Raw genomic sequence first — 23,261 nt, 5'->3', positions numbered from 1 at the left:
ATCATAATGATATCATTTTAGATGTTGTAAAAAACCATTACCTCGTGAAACGGAAATCGTTTTCGACAATGTTCAATGTTTCGAATATCTGATCATAGGAAACACAGCTGGAATGTTGTTATCACCTGTTTTACATCCAGTTTATGATGCTCTGTCTGGATTTTGAAGAAATTTTGAAAAAATTTATTCGCACTTATTCACAGATGAGTGTTCATATTTACCCCATAGTTTTCGTCCTATGGGGTAATTATGAACACATCTTCTTATACATTTCCTTACATTGCTAATGCTGATTATTGATCGAATGATTTATTCATCAACTTAGGGGGCCATTCACTAATTACTCAAGCAATTCTAGACCCCTTTCCCCCTCCCTCCCCTTGCCAGAAATTTCTTAGAAACTACTCCCCCCCTTCTATAACATCTTAACACATTAACGACCGCGGAGAAATCTTAGCCGGGAAACATCAACATTCGGCATTTATATCCCAGAATCCTCTGGACCAAATTCAATAAATTTCATAATTAAATTAGGTCTGCAATGTGTTAAGTTTTGAATTTTTGAGAAATTGATTTTTTTTTTTCAAAATCGAGATTTGAATTTCGAAAAAAAAGCTATGCCAGTTCTTTTCAGTCTTTGCAAAAAACTTTTGAACCCCATTTTTTAAACTGAAAATAAAATTTCAAAAGTGGAAAAAAATTAATAAAACATATATTTTGAAAAAAGCTCAATCCGTAACTAAATTTAAACAAGTCTTCATTTTGTTTAAATAAATAGTGATAAAAACTTGCTTTTAGTTAATAGAAAAAAAGGCAGTAAAAGTTTTACCGGTAACACCAAAACCGAAAACCTGTATCCCAGGAATAGTTCTCTAATACCGAATACAGGTTTTACGTGCTGACAAAACCAGATTTTTTGGTAATTGATAAACAATAAGGTTATGAACCAGACTTGAAGAAATGTTTAATTTGACTAAATTAAAACTTAAATTCAACAATTGTTTACAAAAGGTTTGCTGATCGAGATTTTATTCATAGCTGTGTGAAATTTAACATTATTATGAACCTTAAATCTTTGTGGTCAACAGTAAAATTTATGAAAAACTTTGAAAAATTTAATTGGTGAATAAGTCCACAAAGCAAAGATCTATTTTCCTGTATGTTTGGACAACGTGCTGCTATTCAGAACATTAGAATAACCGTAAATAATAATGGTTTATGTGTTAAATCCGGATATCACAGATCCAAAATCTATTTTCTTGCAGTCTAATTTTTTACTTGGATACTTTTTTCAATGTTCATTTAAGCCTACCCCTTTTCTGATACCTGATAGATACTTTTTCCAATGTTAATTTGTGCAAATATTTTTTTTTTTAATTTGGTGCAAAATAAACATCTTTTGGTTGAAGATTTTCTTTTTCAGTTTGTTGAGGAAAACTTCGGTAGTACTTCAATATTTTTTTTGAAAGAATAGAGCTACTTATGTGAAATTTCATACAGGTGATAAACAAAATTTATAAGTGTCAATATTTTTTAAAACTGTCGATCATATAGAACTGACAAGAATTGTAAAAACTGACTGTTCATTGATCCAAGTAGATTTTAATGAGTGTTTTTATGAAACAACCCTTGAAAAATATTTTCCAATTTCCTGTATATGTGTAGGTTGCAATTTCATGATACCTCGCACGTACGTGAAAAACCAAGCCCACGACATTTCGGTGAAGACTTGATGTTTGTTGCGCACGGCATTTTAGACGTATATAAAAACTATCGAATAGCCTAACTCGTTTTAAATTTCACACGTATAGAGAGGTCTTATCATTAAAAATGTTCTGTAAAGACAAAAATACGGAAAAAAGGAAACCAACCAAAACATAAAAGATGCAACAAATAAATTAAACTCTCGAAACAATAGATAGACAAATATCAGTAAAAAAAGACCATTAAATAGCTATTTTTCTATTATTTTACATCATAATTCTGATTACATTTGTTTATTTTGCAAGTTTTATACATGAATTGAATTGAGTTTTTATTAAACAACCGATTTTTTTATTACTGCTAATAATTTTCATGATTTGGTGTTGAATTGAAATTTTTTGACACGATATAAATCATATTGGAGTCTCGGGGTAAATATGAACAGAGTTTGGGGTAATTATGAACATCATTTTTTAAGTAAAAAATCACCATACACTGCTTACTATGGATAAATGTAACGTATAACTACTGTTACTTTTCAAAAATTTTATACCAAGTTCGTAATTCGTGTTCATAATTACCCCCTAGAGAGTGGGGTAAATTTGAACAGACGGGGTAATTATGAACAGACGTCCCAAGGAAAGAGGTTGCGACCAAAGAACAAAAGTTGTTCTACAGAATGATTAAGAGCACGGAAACACTCATTGATGGTAGCTTTTCAGAGTTTGTGATAAGATATAAACATATGGTGGCTGTAAGTGTGCCAAATGAAGAAATTTTGTTCATAATGACCCCACCTAACCCTACTCTTTTTCAATCAAAAAATGAGCGTACTCTTCTTTTTGTGAAATTTTACCAAATGTATTCTTTTTTTGTTGAAATCAGATTTTGATCAGAAAAACCGATGTACTTCTTTCATTTTATGAAGTTGTTTTACATCTTATGGCGCCTTTGAGTATGCAAGCAGTAATCAATAAGCACAAAATTTAGGTATAGCCCAAGAATATTTAAAAAAATTTAAAATTATCATAGTCACATAACTTCCAAGACATTAACAGTTCTTGATTGAATTGAAATATCTCGGTGCCTCAGATAGCACGAAATGTGTACAGCTCAACCCTGCCTATCCGAGCTACTATTTTCATTCAAAATCCATGTGAAATGTGTTTGGTCATTGCGATATATTGTTAAAGTATTAAATCTTGAGGAAAAATGACCTTAATGGGTTAAATTCCAAATAAAAACTTATTAAATTGACATTTTTGGCAAGTTCAAAATCTTAACTTGCAAGAAACGCCAGGTAAATAGAAAAATAAAATCCATGTAAATATTTAAGTACCGAGTCATGAGCCGAATGATATTCAAAACCAGAGCAAAATGATTGGGTTTGTCAATGTATTTTGTTTAATCCGAGGTATCACTTATTCGAGGTGGTCCGTCCCCTCATTACCTCGGGTAAGCGTACAGTGCATCCTTTTGCGTACCATCCGGGCGCAAAGCTCGATAAATATTAGGATCTTGGTTCAACCTTTAGGCTTTAGGCTAACAACCTACTGCTCCTGATTTGAAATTGTTACGGAATCCGAAAGAAATGACCGACCTGGAACTTTGGCGACGACTTTTAGCATGAAAACACGGACACAAATTGGAACTTGGAATGTTTTAACCCTTGCCCAACAAGGCAAACTGGAACAACTTGCTAGAGAGGCTAGCCGCCTCAAGCTTGAAATTCTGGGACTGAGCGAAGTCCGTTGGCCTAACACTGGAGAACACAAGACACAATCCGGGCAAGTCCTGCTTTACTCTGGCATACGAGGAGAACATGCTACACGGGAACGAGGAGTTGGTTTCCTGTTAAGCCCGCAGGCCTACGCGGCCCTCATTAGATGGGAACCGATAAACGAAAGAATAATTGTAGCCAGATTTAGAACACGGGTTAGAAACCTTACAATGGTCCAGTGTTATGCGCCAACTGACGATGTCGACTTGCAGGAGAAAGAGCAGTTTTACAGTCAACTGAACAGCGTGGTTGAGAGAATTCCGAAGGGTGACATTCAAATCCATTTGGGCGACTTCAACGCAAAGATTGGCTCCGACAATCAGGACCTTGAGCGCATCATGGGACGCCATGGCCTAGGACAGATGAGCGAAAACGGAGAGCTGTTTGTAGAATTTTGTGGCAACAACAACATGGTGATCGGTGGATCGCTCTTCCCCCATCGACCAGCACATAAGGTCACTTGGGTATCCCGAGATGGCCGAACAGAAAATCAAATTGACCACAGCGAGATACGACTGAGAGTTGCGCGTGTCCAACGGCGCGAGGAGAAAGTCGGGTGTCGATACGACGTCCGTCGGTTGGAGAATCCAGAAGTGAAAAGGGCATACGTTGAACAGCTAGAATCCCGAACCTCGTAGCTGCCGACAGACGGAACAGTCGAAGAACAGTGGTGTGGAATCAAGAATGCCTTTATCACAACGAGCCATGGTACTCTCGGTAAAGTTTGTGGAAGAAGAAGTGAATGGATGTCGGATGAAACTTGGAGGATGGTCGATGATCGGAGAATGGCGAAAGTCGAAATTGAGCAGGCCTGTACCGGGTCAGCCAGAGCAGCTGCCCGCTTACGATATGAGAAGCTGGAAAAGGTAGTTAAACGTGCTTGTAGACGAGACAAGAGAGCCTGGACAAACTCCCTAGCCGAAGAGGGAGAAAGAGCCGCCGCCAATGGAGATATCCGATTACTTTATGACATTTCTCGCCGCCTCAGTGGTGCAAGGACTAATGCAAGAATGCCGCTGAAAGACCGAGCAGGTCAGTTATTGACCGATCGAACAGATCAGCTCAAACGATGGACTGAGCACTTCGAACAACTCTTCCGAGTCACGAATAGCGATGGCCAACAGAATCTGCAGCTCGAAGCGCCAACAGTAAGTCGCATAAATGGCGTCAACTCGGAAGCGCCTTCGCTGACTGAAATAGAAGCGGCAATCAAAAACATGAAATCCAACAAAGCACCTGGGATCGATTGCATCCCTGCTGAAATGCTGAAAGCCGACCCTGCCCTATCAGCACAAATGTTGCACCGTCTTTTCGCTGACATCTGGGATACTGCAACATTCCCGGCCGACTGGATGCAGGGTATCCTCGTAAAGGTCCCGAAGAAAGGAGACCTGACAGAGTGCGGTAACTGGCGAGGCATAACGTTGATCTGTACAACCCTCAAAGTACTCTGCAAAGTGATTCTGAACAGGATCCAGGAGAAAATAGACGCTACACTCCGACGGCAACAAGCTGGATTCCGATCTCGACGATCGTGTGTGGACCACATCACAACGCTACGAATCATACTGGAACAAATCAACGAATTCCAGGACTCTCTTCTGCTGGTGTTCGTTGATTTCGAAAAAGCATTCGACCGACTTAACCATGAAAACATCTGGGTGGCTCTAAGGCGACGAGGGGTCCCAGAGAAACTAGTCCATCTCATCGAAGCACAGTATGAGGCATTTTCGTGCAAGGTCTTGCACGACGGTGTCTTGTCCGAACCAATCCCGGTAACTGCTGGAGTGAGACAAGGATGTATTCTATCACCGCTACTTTTTCTAATCGTAATCGATGAGATTCTGATTGGATCGATTGACTGTGCACCGAAACGAGAATTGCCGTGGAATCCTTCAACAATGGAGCAACTGAACGACCTTGACCTGGCTGACGATATTGTTTTGCTCGCCCAAACACAACCAGATATGCAGAGCAAACTCGACGACCTCACCGAAAGTTCCAAGGCAGCAGGTCTCAAAGTCAATGTCGGAAAGACCAAGTCGATGGAGATCAACACAGGAAATCCTTCCAGTTTCATGGTAGCTGGGCAACAAGTTGAGAAAGTGGAGTGCTTCCAGTATCTTGGTAGCCAGATTACGCCTGATGGTGGTACCAGAAAAGACATCGAAACACGGATCAGAAAGGCCCGATTTGCGTTTGCGAGTCTCCGAAACATCTGGCGGTTACGCCAGATCTCTCTACGAACAAAAATCCGAATCTTCAACTCAAACGTCAAATCCTTATTGCTGTACGGGTGCGAAACTTGGTGCACATATGCGGTGACAACGCGAAAACTGCAAGTATTTGTAAACCGCTGCCTGCGGAATATCATCCGCGCTTGGTGGCCTGGCAACTGAATCTCGAATGAGGAACTACATCGCCGGTGTCATCAAAAGGCGCTAGAAATCGAGATTCGGGAACGTAAGTGGAGATGGATTGGGCACACGCTGCGAAAAGATGAAAACGAGATTTGCAGAGAGGCGCTAGACTGGAATCCAGAAGGTCATCGAAGAAGAGGCAGACCCAGAAATTCGTGGCGGCGAAGCCTAGCCGCTGAAATCCGAACTGTCGACGAGAATCTTGACTGGGACCAGGTGAAGACGCTGGCTCTGGATCGTCGACAGTGGAGGTCTTTTACCACGGCCCTATGCCCCGGAGGATCGGCGCGGGATCATTAACTAACTTAACTAACTTCAACCTGATTGCTGGGATAACGCGGGATCTCAGAAAACTGAAGTTCGGCTAAACGGGGCTCTACTGTTCAACGTTTCTCCTGACTTTTGGATGAATGATCTTAATGTACTCTTTTTGGTGTCGCGGGATATGGTAACCCTAAACTAGACTGCTTTGAATTCAATTTCAAGCTCATTCTTAGTTCAGAATAAGGAACATAATTTTGAATGATTTATGAATAACTTACCGCTAAAAGCTTCCGAAATCAGTTTTTGAAGCCTTTGTACCAAAAATGCTGTTCCCCTATGAATAAGTTTGGACTTAATTCTGTAGATTTTTTAGGTTTACAAATGTCTGAATTTTTTTATTCAAGTTGAAAAAAGTGTTTCAAATTGACGACCAAAAACAATTGGTAGATATCAAATTTTTAGATTCCAAAAAAAAATTACCGTTTTGCAGCATTAACTTTCGAAACAATGCTCAAATATAAACAGAAAAGATATCAGTCTATAGAACAAAGGCTAAAATTTATATAAATATTGTTAATTATGTATAAATATTGACATCGCATGGAATAGTTATTTTTCCAAATTTTGTTATTTTTCATTAAATGATAAGAAAGGTTTTGTTCTCAGATTCTGTAATAGTGACAGCTGTTCGACATGCACGTGGCGCTATAGCCAAAAGAAACTTTTAAACAAATGAAAACAAGAAAATGGATGAAGATATCAACCGGCTGAAAGCTGAGAATCTCTATAATAAAGATATTTAAAAAAAATTAAAATGGCCAATTCTACCAAAAATCATCACTTTTTAAATTTAAAAAAAAAACAGAGTTAAATATAATTAGTCCTGAAAATAAAAAAAAATGTTTGCTTGAATGTAACAAAAATGCTGGATTGACTTTTTGAAAATCGAAGTTGGTTTAAAATGATGAAATACAAATCTTGCATAAAACTATTTTGTTTTACAAATTAGTTTTTTTTTCATCTATATTATTTTTCGTTTAATACAAGTTTGCTGTGATCACAAAATACATCTATTGTGAATTTTTCAGCTAAAAAAATTTAGGTTCTGGTGAATAAACAATTTGAAATCCTTTTCAAAGGTTATAGGAGGTATAAGAGAAATATGAGATAACAAAGAAAGAAAGAACATAGGCCGCAAATATCACATATTTTTCAAATTCCTCGTTGTATCTTTTTCGAGAAATTTATCATATTTATGGCTTAAGTTCATTCTTTCTTTCTGTCTTTCTTTATTTTTTTTCTTTGATATCTTATGTTTCTCTAATACTTCCCATCACCATTGAAAATGTGATCATTTTCAGGTACGAAGATGTACCAGGTCGAATTCGAAACATAAGATTTGAAATCCTCCTTTTGTCACTTGGAATTGAAATATCACACAGAGGGGGATAGTAGAAAAAAATATAAAAATTAAAATTAATTTGAACAATTTGGACAGAAGCATTAATGGAATTAACTAATGTAAATCTACATTGCTTAAAATCGAAATACAGAAAATTTAGGATTAAAAATCTGAAAACAAATATCCTGAAGTCTAAGAATGATTATACAATTTCCATTTTCTACAGTTTGGCTTTTGCTCCTTCGACTGTTTGTGTTTTTGGAGAGCTTATCAAATTTGAATCGAAAAGAAGGGTGTCACAGAAAGATTTTGATATTTGTTCAAACCTTATTTGAAGGATAAAAACATAATAAAGACCATATTGTAAGGGATGGCTTTATAGTGTTATAAATAAATACTACATTTTGACAATTACATTCGCTTACCCCTCGACAATTTGTGACGAGCTCCCGGTCTTGCTTTGGGTCTATTTCTAGCTCACTCACACCCATGCAATTTTGGCGCTCATCGATTCGCATTCGTCATTCGATTCTGAGTAAGCGTTGTGACCGGTAGCAGTTCTTTGGTCGGTAGGTTTATAGAACGTGGAAGTTAAAGTAATCGGAGATTTTCCCTTGCGGACACGGATGCATATTTTACACATATGTTAGGACGCAGTTATTTATAAATGTCTTAAAACATGCCTTTCACTCATTTAAGAAAATATCGGTACCTAGATGGGAAATTCAGTCAACTGTTTCAAAATTGTATAAAAATTATAATCTGAAACCGTAAACTGTTGTCTTCAATATTTTTGAACTTGAAATAATATTTTTCAAAGAAAAACAAGGTATCCATAAATTATAGTCAATTTCGATTTTTTACGCTTCACAAACAAATTAAAATATTTTTCTGGATCATTCACCGTGCTTAACATGTTAAGACAATTATTTGTGTCATGTAAAATAAATTGATTTTTTTCGTTTAAAGATAAGATAAATGTTCCTCTACTCCCTTCTACAATATATAATTAGGAAGTGAAAAGTTTTCATCACGCCAATACACATTAGAGACATACTCATTTCGACCCCTCTTCCCCTATCTTGAATTAACAAGTGGCAAGTTGTTGCAGGTGAGCCACTTCATTAGGCAATCTTAACCAGTTATCGATAGCACTTTGGCGTGTTGTCGCGCTGTCGTCGATAAGCTGGAAATGAGAAGACTCCTTACGGAAAATGGCTAGGAAATTAAAGTTTAACCAGCTACTTTGTACGAGGAGGGAAGGCGACTAATACTGATCACTCCATTTTATCCGATTGAAATCTTGTATCTTGTTTCCCATAAAATATTTCACTGCTTAGAAGTTGTTATCAATCTTTATCTCATCTTGGTTGACATGAACATGATAATTGAAAATTATATTTATTCAATATTGTTTAAAATCAAGACTTTACTTCGAAATTATAAAAGTACCATTAACTGTAAGTTTACAGAAGATTGTTACTTCGGGATGAGACGACATGAAGAAAAAATATACAACTTTCAAGATTATCTCAAACACACCGATTGAAATTTCGTCACGTTTACTTTCCGTTCCGAGTTGGCAATTTACCATCAAATTCGAAAGATCCGATCCGATGTTCGTGACTGTCGGATCCAATGATGATTCCTAGACGCGACATTGTCTACCTTTTTTTTTGCCATAACTTATTGTCTTATGTAATCATCTGAAGCTATTAAGGACCTGGAGGCAAATGAAAGTTGCAATCTTGGGCTTTAAAGTATTAAGTTGATGGTTTGAACGTTGATTTGCTTATTGCTACTAAAATATCTTTTTTGGATTTTTCCTGGAATGTTTTGAATGTATGGCTAGAAAATTAGTCTTTATATATTGTCTTCGTAGTTGTTTCAATCTCTAAAACAGAAGCATACCAACTTATTGCATAATTTCTAATCGTTACATGACGATCATCATTTCAAGAGCACCTTCAATCTACGGAATCGTATTCATCCATCATCTTGAGAGTGCAGCGCAAGTTTGGATTAACGTAAGCAATGACGGACGAGAAATTCCACGGGTGCAGTTTCTGGAAGAGTGAGTAATTCACACACGTTTGCAAACAGCAACTTCAAGGTCCAGTCTGGGGTATAAATATTTAGCAGCACCAGCAACCAAAACAAGCAGAGGTAACAACCGCCATTATGGAAAGCATACTAATTACAAGCAATCCAATAAAAGCTACCAACTGGATATGGTTCGAGATGTTAGGGTGTCCAGAATGAATATCATAAAAAAAATTTTTTCCCTAATGAAATATATTCAAACTTTTGAGAGCATTTCACAATAGAGAATATTTTAAATAGAATTACTTTTATAAGTAAACTTCAAATTTCAGCCACCCTATTCCACTTAGTTGAAGCTCATTGATGATCTGGTTGTAATGGGAGCTCCCTCCTGGGCTTTTGCTAGGTCATCTTGATTTCATCTGGACCACACTGCCTGCCTGGATGAATGAAGCCGGAGACAAGTTGATTTTAGCCAGAAGCAGCATCTTTGACGATGTGAAGTGGAACGTGTTGTGGAAGAAGATCACCTTCATACATATATCGCTCGCTGGACTAGCTACTGTATTACTAGTTGGATTGCATGGGAACGTAAATTGTTACACTTCAGTCAGCACCGAGAGTACTAGCTGGTAATGGATTAGGACAATATTGGCACTCCTTGGAGCGTCGAATGGAAGCACCTGTTTTGCGACGCTTATGTATGGAAGCCTAGGAATATCACATGCATACCTATGCTCTCCTTGATGGGAATGACAAGTGGTAATAGCTGGTAAACCTTAGCAATGTTGACATACTGACACAATTGTTTCTGGAGCGCATCGAATTGATATGTTTCAGAAAGATTTTCTTCAAGAACAGAAAATAGATCTACGACATGAAGTGAAAACAGAAAACAAAAGCAGTGAAATCAATCAGAATAAAGTTTTATGGGACTGTAGAATTTTGAATATTTTGGAGGAGGTTACATATTCCCAACAATTGAAGGTTTTTAGAGGTTACTGGAGCCAGGAACATTTGATGAATAGGTCACACCTGTAGACCACACTCTACTCCAATCATGACATCCTAGGAGTGATGAGAAATTTACACATGATGCTGTGCAAAATTGGCATTAACAAGCAGTGTGAACGTTGGATTAGCCCTTCCAGCGTAGCCGCATTGCGTATGCCTGCAATAAAAGAACCAAAAAAAAAATCACGCATGTCCCACTCCCATCTTTGAGATGGGAGGACGGAAACAATCTTCGGCCCAGCACCATGCGTTCGTTTTTATTAAACCACTCATGGTTATAGAAAAACCATTTTCAGGTTTTTGCAACAAAACATCAAATTGGTTATTTAAGAAGAAAAAACTAGTATGCAGAATTCCAACCATTTTGGTAGTTTTCTTAGGACATATAGTCTTAGTCACTGGCCCTTACACCCCCTGGACTGCAGCCCAAACAGCACACAGTCCATAAGTAGAAAGAAGAAGAAGAGTTCTCTTGTATTAACCACAAAACGGTGGAAAACTTGACGTTCTTTCATCGCCATTTTGAACCGTGGAGTAAGCTGAATGCAATCTAAGAAATATTTATTCTCGTGTTCCGGCAGCGGAGTAAGTGTATGGAGATGATGCAAATGTTGACCAAAGGACCGAAAAATATTCAAATTATGTATAGATTCACCGTCTATCATATTTTCGTAGGTGATGGAAAGAATTAGAGAAACATGAGGTATAAACGAAAGAACAAAAGCCGTAAATATCATAAATTTTTCGAAAAAGATACAACGGCTCACCGGCAGGACTTGAACCAGCAATCTCCGCTTCAGTACAACGGCGCGTTAGCCTATTTCACCACGGTGAACGTGATGAACAACGACGAACACGAGCAATCGAGCTTTGCCGACCAACTGCTGAATTTTCTATCGAAACACCATGTGCCGCATGTGATCCCGTTTTTTTTTCAAATTTTGTTTTCAGTTTTGAATATTTCATAAATTTGCCAAACCGCTTTCCAAATAACGGTTAAATATTACCATTTTCCTACTTCTAGTGTTCCTTCCCGATCAGAAGGGAAAAACAAAATTATATCAAATTGAGATATTTTGATGCTCATTTTTTTCTATTAAAACGAGTAATAATTCAGTGTTTGTAGCATGTTAAAATATCTCAAATTATATCCAAAAATCTATACGATCATAGCTAAATTATATCAGTTTTTGATATGCTCATATCAAGATTATATTCATTCAGATAGCAAAGTTTGATATTGAACAGAACAAATCCTGACATAATCATAACTCATCAAGATATGAGTGCTTGGAAAAAATTTTCTAGTGGAATGTCAATAGCCCACACTATTTGCATTACCTCCATTTTTTGTTTCCCAAAATTGGATTCCATTTTGTGAATCTGTTGAGCGTGGAAAATGGAAAAGCGTATGGATATCAAAATAAGATATGATTATACCATGGCCGTAGGAACGGGGGGTTTTGGGGGTTAAACACCCCCCATGAGGATCCAAGACAGCAAGCGAGATATTCTACTCTACACTCAAAATTTAAATTTCAGAACCAAATCATGGTAATAGAGTAAGGTTCATCAAGTGTAACAATCTAGACAAAAAACTAATGCCAAAACCTCAGAAACCCAACCTCAAGTCCAAAATTCTGCTACACTTTTTCAAATTTTTCTCACTTGGTCATCGAAATAAAGGTCTGATTATTATATTTCGAATTAACTTAAACCCATTTAAGAGGTTCTGATACCATAATTCCCATAATCAAAATTGTATTCCCATTCCCCATTTAGGATTCTGTACTATGTTCAGGATTCATGATTTTCAGTTCGAATAATAAAAAGAAATAAGAAATGAAAAACAGCTTTGAAATCATGGTTGAAATTTGGTTTTGCATTTCAAATTAAATTTGAATCATGTTTTTCGAGATCTTATGCATTTTCAATATTTTGATAATAGTTCTCCGAATATGAAAAAAGAGGTTGAACTTAATTCTTACACACAAATCAAAAATTTAGAGCTTTGAAATGGCAATCCAGATTTGAAAACAAAGATTCAGGTATTTGTAGGTTTATATTTATATTTTGCTTCACAATACAGATCAAAAATAAATAATTTAAATAGTGAATTTACATGAAATGTGAAACACAGAAATTTAAATAAAAGATTCATGAATGAGGACTTTATAACTTGGCTCATAAAATTTTGATCTGAAATAAGATTCGCAAATCGTATTTTTTGTACATTCCCGATCAGGAGAGCATATCAAAATAATAACTCAAACGTATCTCACCAAGATATTTGCATCTGATTCAGTTTTGATTGAGTACTGAAAAATTTAGATTTTAAGTTTCTCCAATCTGAATTATATCTTATTCTGATTGACAGACTTGAATGGGGTTGAGATAATTTTCAATTAAAAAGAATTTTTTCGGGTTGTCCCAAAATAAAATGATTATATCTTATTTTGATATATGTACAACTTTTTCTGAAACACGGACATCGAAGTCAACGGGCCAAAGCGTACATTAATGAGTTTCACTCAACAGATCCTTAAAATTGGATCCAATTTTTGGGAAACCAAAAATGGAACATGGTTTTAGCAAATAATATGTTTTATTGACATTCCACTTGAAATTTTTCTCGAAGCACTCATATCTTGATAAGTTATAATTTTGATAGGTTTTGTTCTGCCCAATATCAAACTATGCTATCTGAACGAGATATAATCTTGAAAGGAGCATATCTAAAATTGATATAATTTATTTATGATCGCATAGATTTTTTGATATAATTCGAGATATTTTAACATCCCACGAGTACTAAATAAGAACTCATTTAGATAGGAAAAAATTAGTATCAAAATATCTCATTTTGATATGATTTAGTTTTTTCCTCCTGATCGGGTTTCAGAAATCGTATGTTTATTTGGATACAATTTTAAAGCGTATTTTTTAAATTTCGTTAACAAAAAGTGTGCTACACTTCGAAGTATAACTCAAATGGACTGAAATTTAGTGTTAAAGTTTATTCGACAAAATTGAACACACTATTTGCCGTTACTTAAAAATGCTAAATTTGTAAAATTAAGTCCAGCGGTTTCTGAGATATAAAATGCAAATTTCGATGTTTTTCGTCATATGTGTCAATTAAATTTCCAGCTGAATTCAGCTGAAAATCACAAATAAAAGGTAGGATTTGAGTTTTTTGTTTTATCCGCAAAAAAAAATTTTTTTTTAAGGTTTCTTCAGGATTTTAACAATGGAGTTGATTCTTTATGATAAATTTCACTTTTCAAGAAAAGTCTTCACATTAAAAAATAAGCACAATATTCTATATTTTCCCAGTATCTACATTGTCCAACATTATTTGCACATCAAGAAAACTCAAATTTGGCATTTTATGTTTCAGAATTCAATAGACAAATATCTGCAAATTTAATATAGATATTTTCGTAACGGGAAGTGTTGTGTTACATTTTGTAAAATGAGGTATCATTATTAGATTCATGACATTTGAATTATGATTTTTTTATGGAGCATACAAATGGCTAGCGAAAAAACGAAATATCTGGTAATTGGTTCGCAATGTGAAATTATTGTAGTTTTTTAAATCCAAATTTCATACTATCATCATTAATTTGGTTCAAATTTGCACCAAGAAAATTATATCCAAAAACATAATGATTTTTATCTCTTACTTTTTTTTTGAAAAATTGGTTATTTTTTCATCAAAGTTTATAATCTTTTAATTTGAAAAATAGTTTGGAAGATTGGGCTTCTTTGATTTGAGTATAGAATAAGTTTTATTTTAAGAAATTTAAGATTCTTCTAAAAGAAAGCTTATTTTATGCCCAAATCAAGTTTGCCTAACTTAGTTTGATCTACCAGACTCTCAAATAAATTCAATAATTTTAACCATCGATGAAAGCAAACTTAGCTCACATTTGAGGTTTTGGATCTTTTTTTTTTTAAGTTACGATTTAATACGAAAACTTTAAATGTCAAAGTACTTAAAAATGCATGATCATATAGTAACAATAATAGGTAACAATAATATAGTAAAAATCATAGGTAAAAATCAGTCACCAAACCCCCCCCCCCATGAGTCGGTTCTTCCTACGGCCCTGGATTATACATAATAATTTATAACAATTTAAAACAAATTCTTTATCGTTGAAAATAAATTCAATCCTCTTCAAGAATGTCAATCAAAATATGAGATAACCCAGATTTCAAACATATTGTCGAAACCTTGGAGTACACAATTGTAACTGAAAAAGATATAAATATCTCGTTGAGATATGTTTGCGTAATCATTTTGATATGCTCTCCTGATCGGGTAATCTACAGTTGAAAAATATCCATAATCGAACTTTTCACCGAAAAGTCATTTAATGGGTTCTCAAAGAGAAGTCGTAAAACGACATAACTCGGGAAAAGGTCAACTATGGTTATTTTTCAAACATAGATGATTAGTAAAATTCGAGCGTGCAGGTATCCAGCGAGAATACTTTCGAATAAATCAACCAAGCACTGTGAGTATGTACCTAAGTCGGCAAGTCTTTGAAAATTAACCTTCGTTTTCCCACTGATTCAGGTAGAGCACACCGCCAAGTTGTGAAAATGGCAAGACGAGTTAAGGTGGTTGTTTGAAGTTCGATGCTCGCTTTCCGTTGGCATTTTTTTTCTTATTTTGTTGTGTCTGTGATAAGTTATCCTATAGGGTGAAAATGAGCTCGAGTCTCTAGTGTCTCTATGCCGGCAATTAAAAACGCACGTTTCAGCACATTTTTGGCATAAAGTTAGCTCCATTGAAGCTCGGCATTGAAATTTTGCAACCTCTTCTTTGAGTGTAGAAGGTCCTTTACAATAACAATGGAACAAATAGATTGGTAAATTTCACCTTATAGAAAAAGGAATAGACCAACAACTTCATAGGAGAGCAAAAAAAAAAAATCTAAACAAAAATAAAGAAGTCATAGATAATTTGATTTTTACCTAATTTAAGGATACTTATTTATTGCTCGACATGATTACCATAAAGATGGAAAAGTGTTGCGAAGAAATCCTTAAAAAAAAGTCTACAACAATTTCATTTGGAGTTCTCTGTTTAAAATTTCGCAATTAGGGGAGATAAGAGTATACGAGCATCAGGGGCTAGGTGGGCTTACCTCTTTTTCAAAGAATTACGTACATTTTATTTCAAATAAATTTTCACGAGGAACCGTTTTATATTTCCTATAGTTTTAATTATTCAGCAAAAAAGAAATCCAACTAGGTTCTCAAGTAACGAAAATATTATAATTTTTGAGCACTGCAAAATAAGCTCTTAGGATCGTTAAATCATCTTGATCTATTATGTAAGCCCTGCTACATGATGTACACATTGTTCCTCAAGTTTAACCATTATTAATTTTTTTATTTTTTAGCTTCGAAAATTTGTGGAACCAAAAGATTTGTATCAATTTTCACATGAAATATTTGTATCAACCAAGTCCTATTGATGTTAGGGATCAAAACAAATTCTAGAACTCCACAATGAGCTCATATTAGTTGGCCTCCACAATTTTTTTAAAGCTGGAGGCGAGCAGAGCACCATTGATCGGGGCACGATGAGCATTTTCTATCCTAAAATCGAGCAGCGAATTCAACTCTATGAAGTCAACTGAATTATAGAGCTGCGGCTTGAATACTTTCTTCTGACGGTTTGGCCTAGTGGAAGTGGTTGGTGTCGGAGCGGAGCTGTAATCAGTGAACGCGAGTTCGGTTCAATCTGAGTCGAAATTCTTGTTTTGGTAAAGTACACAGACATTTGTAGTGAAATTAAATTCAGTGTAAAAATTGGAACATCTCTATGGAAGTAACATTAAAAATTATTTTCAAGTTTTTTCTGAGAATCTAATAACGTTTAAATTTAAAGTTTGTTGAGTCATATTCCCAAGTCTACCAAATAGAAAGTTAGCATGATGATTTATGTCAGGGTTGGAATGTTTTAAGATCTTAAATTTTCATGTTACATCCTAATCCGCTCTTGAGTGTCAATATTTTAAGTTTGGCGGCTTGTAACTATATGCAGGTGAATCCAAATAAAACAATTTCTTGGGAGACCCTAAATGAATTTTTGAAATCTTTAATTTTGCATCATTATTTTTTTTATGGGCGCACGAAATTTATAGTTTTGAAAACCTCGTAATGAAACTCAAATGTGTTACTCAGGCATTATTTACCTACAACTCCGTTATTCAAAGTCTAAGAAAATTAATCCGAAAAAAGACTACTCGAAAAAAATGTCACTTAGTGTCCAAAAAATGAAGTAAGAAGCTACACGTTACACATTATAATTTTTGTTTTTGCAATTTTACTGATTTATTGAAATTTTACGGTTTACTGATTGAAAAGTACGGTTTTACACCACTTTTTTTACATTTTTTTTGTGGTGATGATCTTTAAAAATGAAGAAAATTAATCCTTGTGTGCGACGTATAGTTTCTAACTCCATTATTTTTTGACAATAAGTGAATTATTTTTGAGCATTCCGTAGCTGATCTACAGTCTTTTTTCCGAAGTAATTTTTTTCGGATTTTTTTCTTAGACTTTGCCCCGTGATGGAAATTTTATTATGATCTTGGTGGATATAAGTGCATAAAAGCTTATTACGAGAAAACAAACTTTTGAGTTGTTGTGTTTGGCAATTTTCCATCAGCTACGAAAAGCTCAAAAAAATTTACTTAGTGTCCTAAACTGAAGCTAGAAGCTATTCGTTACACATAGAAATATTTTTTTTTTAATTTTTCAAAATTATGACCACCCAAAATGATAAATAACTTTGACGGTTCATTGATTGAAAAGTACGGGTTTACACCACTTTTTTAAATTATTTTTGTTGTCATGATCTTAAAAAAATTGAAAATACATATATATCCTTATGTGCAACGTATAGTATCTTATTTAGTATATTTGGACACTAAGTGAATTATTTTTGAGCATTCCGTAGCTGATCTACTGTCTTTTTTCCGAAGCATGTTTTCTCGGATTTTTTTCTTGAACTTATAATAACGAAAAACTGAAGTGTTTTAGCTGAGAACTGTATTGAAAACATATTTGAGTTACATTGCAAGGTTTCCAAAATTATATAATTTTCTAAAAATCGGATAAGAAACATAAGAGATATATTGGTTTTAGTCAGAGATGCCAAATTGACACTCCAGAGAATGTAAAAGGTAATAATTTCAGGGACGGATGAGGGTTAAAGATTCATTTTTATTCACCCTTTTGAACCAATCAGAGTTTGAGTTTTTTTTAGTCATAGTATTTTTTTTCCAAATATTTTTGTCACTAGATAATATTTTTATGAGGGTCTTGGAGTCAAAGCGAATATGTGCATAAAAGCTTATTTTGAGAAAAAATATTTTTAAGTTGTTGTGTGTCACCATTTTCCGTATATTTTGCGAAAATTCGTATTTTTCTTCCAAACGTAAAAGTTACATACATTTAAAATTCTAAAAACCTGAATAAATCAATTTAAACAGTTCAAAATTTTAGGAATCGTTTGGCATTATTTACTCAAATCTACCATTTTGTAACTTATACTCCTTTGGCTCTAAAAGCTTCATATGACAAAACAAATATTTAGGTTAAAACATGTTTGTCGTCATCAATATCTCGAGTGATAATGTTTATTTGTACAGTTTGTGTCGTTTACGAAATATATATCTACTAATCTTCTTTTTTCTTATTACAGATCGCTTCACACATTCGGTAAGTTTTGAAAATCATAATGATATCATTTTTGTTTAAAAAAATCTTCATTTCTACCATTATTCCTGGAAGTATTTTTGGCATTTTATTCTTAGATGTTACATTATTTTCCAATTCTTTTTGAAACCTATAAAGAACGCATTGATAATATATATTCTATTAATTTTTTTTAATGTACCAAGGCCTGTTAAACTCGAGCTTTTTTTGAATCCTGACAGAATCCGACTACTGAAGTTCAGAATTTATAACCCTTTTTTTAAATTTATTTTCGGAATATCGATGAAAATGTATGTTCTTGGAGAAATATTGATAAATAAATGATAAAGATGGATAAAAAAGTTAGGAGAAATTTTTACAGATGTTGAAAAGAGCGAATGAGCATTTTTGCGAGAAACATTTCTAACGCAGGGGAGATAAGGGCATAACGAGCACCCAGGGCATAATAAGCAATCCTTTTTTCTACAAAAGTACGTATTTTCTCAAACAAATTTTCATGAGGATTTGTTTCGTACTAACACCTATTGTATTAATTTTTCACCAAAAAAAGAAATATCCTTATCATCTTTACAGAAAAATTAAATAATAATCAGATAGGTTCTCAAGCGATGAAAATATTAGGGGAGAGTGGGGTACCGTGGGCCATGGGGAAACGTGGGCCACTTTTAATATCTCAGATGTGTGTTGAGATAAAAATCTCAATCCGACTGTCATCGTCGTCGCTTTGCGTGAGCATGTATTCCTATATGTTGTTGACTGAAATACGCATCATATGCTTCTCTGATTTATCAAACTAAAAAAAGTTAGAAAAATTTACTTACATAATTAAAAAAACACCCGCTAATTTCATTGATGGGGAACCTAAAGTGCATATCAAAAATATGCTCATACGCTTATGATCTTAGTTTTGTCATGATCTTTCACGTGGAAAAGGAATTTTTGATGAAACATCAATGAGTCACACAAACGCAACCAATTTGCAAATCATAGCTTGTGGGGAATCGTGGGCCACACATCTTGAATATGTTTTTTATGTTTATGTTTATGTCTTTTATTTTTATTTATGTTTTTATGTTTTTATACACATTCAGAACTTAAAATACGTTTTAACTTTCTGCAAAGTTTTCTTATGCCAAATGAAGAGTTATGAAAAAATATTTTGTCCATCCTATGTAAGAAATTTTGCCAAAACGCCAAAAGCCAGGTTTTGGAATCTTTGCGATCATACACAGCTCTCTTTTTTTATTAAAGCATCTGAAATTGCTTTTAAATATGGAAATGAATGAGAAAATCACAGTTTTGGGTCAACTCATAAACTTTGCATGTTATTTGATCAATTTGGATTTGGTGGCCCACGATTCCACACCATTTTTCAAAATCCAAAAAATACTGCTTTTTTTCAAACAGTCAGAATTTGGGAAAAATAACTTATTTAAAAAATTCAAAAAATACCTTATGATACCTTGAAAATGTAGAAAACCATACCATTTTTTATTTTTATTTTATCTTTTGTAATAAAGAAGTTATGGAACAACGAAAAAAAGTGGCCCATGATTCCCCACTCTCCCATATAATTTTTGAGCACCACCAAATAAGCTTTTATGACCTTTAAATCATCTTGATCTGAAATTTACGCACTGCAACATGATTTACACAATGTTTCTCAATTTTCAGCATCATAAAATTTTTCATTTTTCACTTTAATCAATTTTAAAACGCGTGTTTACTTTAATTTGTTGACCTGGGGCGACTTTTAATCATGCAAGATGAGCGTTCTCTGCCATATAATCTAGCAGCAAATTCAACTCGATCTAGCCAACTGAATAATAGAGCTACAGCTTGACTTGTATCATCTGTCGATTTGGCCTATTGGTAAGGTGTCGGAGAGGTTATCAATAGACTCGAGTTCGATTGCTGTTCGAGGGGATTTTTTCAGATACCATTCATGATTTTTTTTTATTGTTCCATTATACGGCTAGTAGCATCATCCGTCAAACAAAACACCAGAAACGTAATGTATTTGTAACTGCTTTGTTTGATGAATCTACGCCTCACCGTTTAGTGCAAAATTCATCGATCATGTATGCTAAATGAAATTAAAAAAAAAACACCTTGACCAGGAATCGAACTCGAGTCTGCTGATAACCTCTTCGACACCTTAACAATAGGCCAAATCGTCAGATGAAACAAGTCAAGTTGTAGCTCTATTATTCAGTTGACTTCATCAAGTCGAATTCACTGCTAGATTCCCCGGCAGGATCGCTCATCTTGCCCCAAAAAATCGTGCTTATACTGCCCCAGGGTGGGTTCTCATTAGTCATTACACCTCTACATGACTGGTTTTCAGCTTTCGGCAAAAAATTTCAAAATGCATTTTTGAACGTTTTTATCTACTTTTTAAAGTTTCATCCATTTAGCCAATAGACTATTTGAGTGTCTGAACAAGAAGCAATGATGTAATTCACATATTATAGCTGTTCTCTATGGTTAAATTAGCGTTTTCTTTAAGGTGGCCATTATGCCCTTATTTTCCCTACTTATTATTTTTTGCTAAGGAAGAATGGAAAAATGAAATGTAAATCGGATTGATTTTGATTGTAAGACTAAATAGAAGAGGACATACCAACTGTTTCTTGATATTATAAATGCACTCAAATTTACAATATGTTTGATGTTGTTTTATAGCTATATATCTGGATATTCTGTGTTCCAAATTTGAATTCCAATTTTCGGTAAACTCAATAGTTATTAACCACGTGTTATCCCACATGCCGATTCATTTGCTGTTGAGTGCGGGTTGACAAATTACTTCCACTTAGAACGGTAAACATCGCACGTTCAACAAAACCCACTCAGCAGCCGATGAGGGTAGGTATTATACAATATTTTCGTTTCCAGCTGATGGAGTAGACACCTGCCTCACTCAATTCTCAGCTGAGCTAAACCTGAACCCGTGATATCCTATACCTGTGCCAAACGAACGCAGACATTAGATGTAGTTGGGGAGCAAAAAAAAAAGACGAACTCCTAAACATATCAAGGCAAACTAGAACATTCAGCCGAACATATTAGATTACACCTCCCTCAACCCACCATCTTGGACCCCATCTTGGGACGGTCACGGATGGAGTGCTTCCCAAAAGTGGTTCCGCTCGCTCTCGTGTGCGAGTGCGGGGTGGCAAATACCTGAAGATTAGTAACTTTAACTTTTTCATCCCCGGCACCCAATCAACAGCAACAGAACCGGAGCAAAGTACGAAGAAAACAACGAAGAAATCGTTCCGGGCCGGCCAGTAAGATGAATCGGATTACAACGAACGGCAAAGCCGATTCGTCACAAAGTTGCTCCGAGTTTGAGGTTATGGTTTCGAGGAGACACAAACAAAAACCATTTATACCCAGTAGCCAGCGACAGCCAAACCGTGACACCAGATTATGTTACAAATCGTCTTTCACGAGAAATTTGAAGGCTTCCTGATCCGGATTGTCAACCTTCTGGCATTGCGGAGAGGTCCCTTCAATCAGGTCCTAGGCGCGTCAGGTTGTCAGTTCAAGCTCCGGTACAAATTTACAGGTGCGCTCACATTACCAGCGCAATTTGTTGGGTTAGGTGTTTGTTTTTTTTTGCTTTGCCTTTTTTTTCAACAAGAGAAACTGTCGCCCTCCCTGGAGAGATTCATGATAGCACAAATTGCCTGGGTGTAGAATTATGCAAATAAGCGCTTTGAATTTGAATTGGTTTCTCAAGAGCTTTTTTTTTATTATTTACGACACTTTACCATCCTTGTGGCATTCGTGTCTGTGTTTCTCAAGAGCGCTTTCCAGCACTCTTGAGGGATCGAAGTGGAGTGGCTGAAAAATTGTGTAGGTGTTAAAGAATTTACGCTCCGGTCGTGCCCGGCGTGCTTTTGCGTTCTATAAAAAAGATGCGATCGCTGAGAACGAAGAAGTCATAATTGTTATTCGTAATTTATTCTAGCCGGAGTTGAGTGGTGTGTCATTTTTTGAGGAGTGTTCTTTGCCACCGTTTGGAGTCGGAAAATGAATGATTGCATGCCTGGAAGATATTCGTGAGTTTGTTTACAGGTATATTTTGAGGACACGTAGTTTTGACTCTGTTAATTGGACTCGATTTTCATTGAGACGATAATTTTTCAGGCCAATAAAATATCGATGGATTGTCTTCACCTGCATTTTGTAGCAATTTTAAGATTCTAAATTGAAGTATCTTTATTTTTTGCTGTTTATTGATACAGGTTTAATCGGAGAAACCTTTATTTTTCTTTTTGTTCTGAGAAATGACTTCGTTCTTGCTTAAAAGCTACGCAAACATTTCCGAAGAAAAATTTCGCTCTCAATGGATGCTGTGTCCATAGAAGTATCGGAAGTCACAACATCAATCGTAAAATCAAAACACACTGTTGTCAATGAAGGATTTCATTTCGGGGAATTTGAGAGGAAATGCCACAGAAAGATGCTTCGCAAAGCATCAGTTGTCAACAAAAAATTTCTTTCTCTAGTCGAGAACAGCTACATACATTCAAGGAATTACCTTGAAGGCTAGTTTAAATTGAAATTCTAGATTTGAGGTTAAGTTTTTAGTTGCGGTATTAGAATATCTTACCCAAAAAGGTAAAAGTTTTGAAAGTATCTTCAAAAAGTTGATATAATTTGTGATTTGCAGTGCGAAACACGTTTATACAACAGTGTGATGAAAATGATGATAAAACTAATTTTACCAAATGAATTTACGCATGATGCTATTTCGATAGCCTTTTTGTAACGAGCGAATTTTTTAGTCATTTTTAGAAGTCAATTGGCTTATCTTCTGTGATTTTATTTAAAATTAACCATTCAATTAATGTTTAAGGTCCTGTTGTCGACTGAT

The 23,261-nt window shown here is 35.1% G+C and overlaps 1 pseudogene; it reads left to right on the top strand.

Moving 5' to 3' along the window:
- LOC129760929 (signal transducer and transcription activator-like) overlaps nucleotides 1–21,851 on the top strand; it is a 34,972-nt pseudogene extending 13,121 nt beyond the window's left edge.
- Nucleotides 21,852–23,261: the final 1,410 nt, after the last annotated feature.

Source organism: Uranotaenia lowii, unplaced genomic scaffold, assembly GCF_029784155.1.
Source record: "Uranotaenia lowii strain MFRU-FL unplaced genomic scaffold, ASM2978415v1 HiC_scaffold_85, whole genome shotgun sequence".
Classification (NCBI taxonomy): domain Eukaryota; kingdom Metazoa; phylum Arthropoda; class Insecta; order Diptera; family Culicidae; genus Uranotaenia; species Uranotaenia lowii.
This window is presented reverse-complemented; position numbering and strand designations above follow the sequence as displayed.